Source organism: Channa argus, chromosome 13 (genome assembly GCF_033026475.1).
Source record: "Channa argus isolate prfri chromosome 13, Channa argus male v1.0, whole genome shotgun sequence".
NCBI lineage: Eukaryota > Metazoa > Chordata > Actinopteri > Anabantiformes > Channidae > Channa > Channa argus.
The window spans coordinates 24957332-24963331 of record NC_090209.1 but is presented as its reverse complement, the minus strand read 5'-3'; positions in this window follow the sequence as shown (position 1 = coordinate 24963331).

Below are 6000 nucleotides of genomic sequence, written 5' to 3'. Positions count from 1 at the left end.
AATCTTGTCTTATTTCTTTTACAGTGAGAAGCTAAATATTAACCACAAAGCTCTCGCACACACACACACACACACAAAACAACACAAAAAATACTGAACCGGGGGCAAAGTACTGTGAGAAAATGAAAGTATCACTTGTTCTGACTGTGGTACGCACATCTCTGAGGACAAGAACATTCCAAGAGTTTTACACACTGTTTTGATAGTGAACAGAAGGATGAAAAATATTTTTCATATCAGGTTACACTTCAGGAAATAATATTAGTACACAAAGGGGCCACAGACAGGGAGGTAAGAGCTTGAAAAATATATGGGATTTGCTAGATCGTATGATTAAGACTTTGGCTTGTGGTCTGTTTAGTCTAGGGAACAAGCTGATGGCCCAGTGTGCATCAGCCCATATGCATCAGTTGAAGTGAATGGGAGCAAAAGAACAAGCTGTAAACACAACTTTATAAAGCTGATATTGGCAACAAATGGCCTCTTTAACGCCCATATTCTGTCCCATGATTTTCAGTGTTGTTGTTTTATTAGTGAAAGAAGCTGCATCTCAAAATGACGATGAAGAGTCAAAGATACAAAGTAGAAAAGTACAGAAAGTACAGAAAAGTACAGTACCAGAAAGAGATTTATTCAACACTGTGCCCCTGTAAAATACTATGACCTGTACATTTTAGGGCCAAATTATGTCGATCGAGTTTATCCACCCTTTATTTCCCTACCCTCTTAATGAACACAACCCACAGAAGTCTATTTTTGGAAGACACCACATAGGCAAGTGTCTTATGAAACTGCACACTGCGAGGCACCAAAATGGCAGATGCTTTTTTTTTAATCCCCCCCTGCATTGTCATCCTGGCCTCACTATTGCTTCTTCTTTGTCACATAAATGTGTACTACTAGACATGATGTGTTGTCAAGTTGAGCAAGAGAGCATGAGAGCAATAATAGAACAAAGGAGTTCCTGTGAGTTCCTGAAGGCAGAAACATTCAACTGTAGGTCAACACCCTTTTTTTTTTTGTTGCTAAGTGCAGTAAGTTACAGACAAGCTCAAGCATGGCCGTGCACCTACTGTAAACTATTTCCCAACGGCAGCCCTCGCATAACTGACTCACACCCGATGAGCTTTCACGTTCAGCCGTATGAAGGCTGGATAGAAGACATTACGTGCATCGGCCCGATTGCATTGGCCACTGTTCAGGGCTCTCAGGGCCACACTCTGCACGGCCACAGTGACAGCTTGGGCAAGGCATTAACCGCGTAATCAGAGGGTGAATCGTCCCGCCAGGCTTCCCGCTGAGTGTTTCAGCTGCTGGGCATTATTGTGACTACCTTGTTGCACACGGTGGCAGAACTGGCAGCCTTCCTAATCTGCCTATGAGTAAGAGGATGAGAGAGAGGGAGGCATGTACAGACGTATACAGTGGATGTTCGGTGCTAATATCGCTCAGTTTAACTGATTTTTTTTTTTTTTAAACAGAGCTGCTGATGGCTCGTAATTGATTAATTTGCTGGTGGGATTTCGCACCGCTGCCAAGATTGTATGGGTCATTGTTACCAGCACTGGCAAAACTGTTAACAGGAGATATATGTTACCATTTGGCAACAGCTATCAGGTGTAGTATTTACACGAGTAGGTGGGAAATAATGATCTTTAGGGGGGAAAGGTCGTAGACGTGTTATACACATTAGCATCGTTTCTTCCTTCATACTTCCCTCCTGACTGCTCCCTAAACGCAACCCATGCATAGTGGGATCCATTGTCCATTCAGCAGGTATCAGTTTTAGGATGTTTTTAGGAACAGCGGCTTCCAACATAGTCAGTGACAATGAAGCTGCTGCTACGTGCGGAAGAAATTATTATCAATCTCTCTTGGTTTCTTGACTTCTCCTTAACCAAATGCCAGTTAGTCTAAATACTGTGGTAATCGATAAAGGTTCAATCTTTTAATGAAACAGCAACAAAGCAATCAATGCAGCACGACGTATTTCTAGGTTTATGCACAGCACCATCAAATGGGATTGCTATGTAATATTAATAAGGATGGGACGACTGGTAGGGGAAGATGATGGTTTATGTTTTTATCTGTTGCACATGTGCTGAAAACCCACATCCATGGTTGGTTTCGGTTGGATATATTCCCTAACACAATAGACTGATTGGAGGTTGACTGATAAATCCAATTCTATTTGTCAAAACATTTTACTATTTTTATTAGAACATGTTGAAAATTAGCGGTCGGATTAACATAAAACGTGCTGTGGTCATTGAGGCCCCATAAACATAAAACACACATATTAGAGTGTGTAAAGTCTGAGCCACTGCTGTGCAGATGGTTGAAAAATGCTGACGGGCTTTCGATGCAGACGCACGTTAATACTGTAGCATATAAGTTTTCCTTTGAGTCAACATTTGGTTCTTGTGATTAAAGCCCTGTACACCCACACACAGCATCACCAGCAGCGACACACTTTCTTTGGGAGCTTGGATTGTTTTCGGTCTCCCAGGTCTTATTCCAGGCCCCAGTGCCGGTAAATCCCCCGTGACTCAGCTGAAGTAGGCTGAAAACCAACACCCCGCTGTAAAACAAGCCTTCACAAAGGTGCAGAGAACTGGCTTCTCCCATCAAATCGCGCTCACGTTCAATGTCGCGCGACGCTGTGGGTCACAGACACACGTCACACAAACCGAGAGCCGAGGTTTTACTCTACTGACGGACGATGGACCGTCAAACAGAGGGTTAACTAGTGGTGCGTTTCCACGTCAGATGTGTGTTTCTTCCCTACGTGGTCAATCTGAGCGTAACTTAAAAGGTCAAAGCAACTGGCGACCACACGCACAAGAGGAAGCATTAGGATTTATCAGGGAAAAAAAGGAAAAGTCTGGAAAGGTCATCAAGTGTGTATCAGACGGAGACAGTGAGACAAAGATGGGACATAATGTGTGTGTGTGTGTGTGTGTGTGTGTTCTCAGAATCTAAATCTAATGTTACTGTGTTTAAACTTGCTGACGTGATCATCTATTGCGCAGCATTAACTACACACCTCAAACATATTACAGGCGATTTCCACTGTTGCCACTGTTCAGTAATGAAGCTCTGATTGAGTTTGTGATGTAATGGCTGCTGGGCAGTTTGACAGTGAGCTGACAACAACTCATCTAGTTACAGGATGGTAACGATTCAGAGCAGCCAGACAACAGCACTTCCTAAATACTTCATTTACTTTGAACTGCGAGTACAGAGACAGATTGGGCAGTTTTCTGCTCATTTGAGCTTCGTTTCTTTAAATGGGAGAGTTCAAACTGATGGCTTTTAAAGCTGGATACTTTAAAACTCTACGTTTATGTCAACCTGTTTTCATTCATTCAGATCTGAACACACAGCTTTAAATTTTCTGAGCTTGTCTGTAGAAAATAAACCATAAAGAATAATAATAATAAACAAATCTATGTAAAGGACTTTCACTGATTGTGAATTTGCTTCTTTTGGTTCCTGTTTGGGTAGCACATATACATAAATGCCATTAAATGCCATCTCTCTACTTGCAGCTGAAAAATGCCTCCACATGACATCACTTAGAGGAACCTTCAGTTCAGATCACTGTATCTTGTTGCTCACACTTTGGAGTTTGTAATCATGGCCAACCTGCTTTTCCAGAGCTCCCCCAGATGACTTCAGCTGAACACCTAATGATGAAAGACTCCTCTAGGTGATGTCATCTGGAGGAGGTTTTCAGCAGGAGTTACACCGTTAATGTCAAATGTGGATTCGTCTGCTGGTGAAACTCGGGAACATACACTACATTAGGAAATGACTGAGCCTGTGTCACAGCCTGGGTAGCGCCGCTACTTAGCAGTCAATAGACTTTGACTTGTAAAAAGTAACTGTCCTATTTCTACAATGTACATTTACTACTAACAATACATGACTTTATTTCTCCAAGCTGCATGAGCTTGCTCCTCTTTAACATGTGCTGTCTTGTCTGAAACAGGCCACAGTGTCAGCACTCGTGTTTGTTTTACCTTATGGCCTCATAAAAAGTCATATGGTACAATTCTCCGACTTCAGTCTGTGTGGAGAACGTGGTGCAGCTGCTCTTGAGGTTTTAAGCCGCTGATAAATAAATCTGAAGCCTACGGGTAAAAACTCACCAAGCAGAGTAGTGGGAATATTGTTCTGCCTGTTAGCTTTTAGATTTCTCATCCAAAGAGAAATATTCCGCCTGTTCACTAGACGTTTATTTTAAAAATAAATTATTGAATTTTAATTTTTCACTCTTCTTCTGAAGCAGCTGTGAATCGATTTCTCAGAGAGTGAACTCTCTATGCATTGTAAATACGTTTTGCCTGGTTTCTACTCCCTACTTGGCCAAGAGCTGTAGTACTGGTAGTAGTAGGTCTAATGTTTGTGGATTAAATCAGAGTGAAATAATTCTCTGTATTATCTCACCAATCAAATATCCCTACGTTCCACTGCTGACCATTAAAAGTTCTACATGAATTTCTCATTGACTTCTAGAAAGGTCACACAGCCCCGAGAAGGAATTTGAGGACTGTAAATCATGTCCAAAGACCCTGATACATTTACAGCAACAACACGTATGATATCTGAATATGACTCTTGTCTTTATATTTGAAAGAAGAAAGCTTGTGTATATTAGTGTGTGTGTCTATGTGTGTGTGTGTGTGTGTGTGTGTCAGGGGTTCAGGTGAATCCCAGACATGATGTGTTTGATGCTGCACTGTAATTAACCCAGACAACATCTGTTCTGCAAGTAATTATGGAAACAACTTGCTGTTCGTCTCCTCAGCAGGTGACCTCAGTTCTTTCACTTCCTTCCAGTTTATATGCGTGTGTGTGTGTGTGTGTGTGTGTGTGTGTGTGTGTGTGTAGGACATCCCTGAACAAACAACCTTCCGCCCTCACGGTCAACAACAGCTCCTGTTCTCTATTGTTATTATGTTGTCAGCTTCACTAACGCAAGTTTAATTCAAATCCCCGTAAACAACAGAAATTATATATTTTTTTAAATTAAGATTTGACCTGGACACTTTGCTCATCTTCCAATGTGATACAGGAGTAAATGTACATGAAAAAATCAACAAGTATTGCTTTTATATACTTCACTTATATACTGAAATATACTGTATGATGCACAATTTCACTTCAGATTGCACAATCTGTCACACCTGTCATCACATTTCATTGGCCTGTACCTGTCAGAACATTGACAACAAAGTTACATTTAATATATTGCAGAGTGTGTGATTTTCCACCAAAACTAATCCACATGACACATAAAAATGATGTGTAATATTACGTTGCACTTAATGTGCATGTAATTTGTTTGCACATAACAAATAACTTATGTCATTTTTTTCCCATTTACCAATGAGAAGTAAAAGTGATAAACAGATACTTCAGTTATTATTTGTAGTAGTAGTCGTAGCAGTAGCAGTATTAATAATAATAATAAAGAACAAAGATCAGCAGCAGGTAAAGGTGGAACCACTCTATGCACTGACAGCTGCTTCAGCCATAACAGCACATCAGCATCTATTTGTTAATTATAGTTTTTATAAGAATCCGCATGTGTAAAAAGTAAATTGTAACTATAGCTGTGAAATAAATGTATTTGAATGCAAGTGTAATATTTCCCATTTAATGGTAGCAAAGTTAAGGCAGCATAAAATGGAAATGTGACAGTAAAGTACTTAAAAACTGTGCTGTACAGTACAAATATTCTTAGTTCCTTACTACTGCTGATATTTACTATAAAATGCAACAAAGATAAATGTGTACTTGTAGGCATGTTTGATTGTTGTAATACCACGTGGGAACAGTTTTCTATGTGCTATTTTCTTATTGTGTTGGATTATTTGTTCACGTGTGAAATATAAGGCATCGTGTGTGAAAACAACTCGACGTGTCATATTAATGCTGTTTTCACAACTTCACAACACAACAGCAGGTGGTTTTCTTTAGTTTTTTTGCATT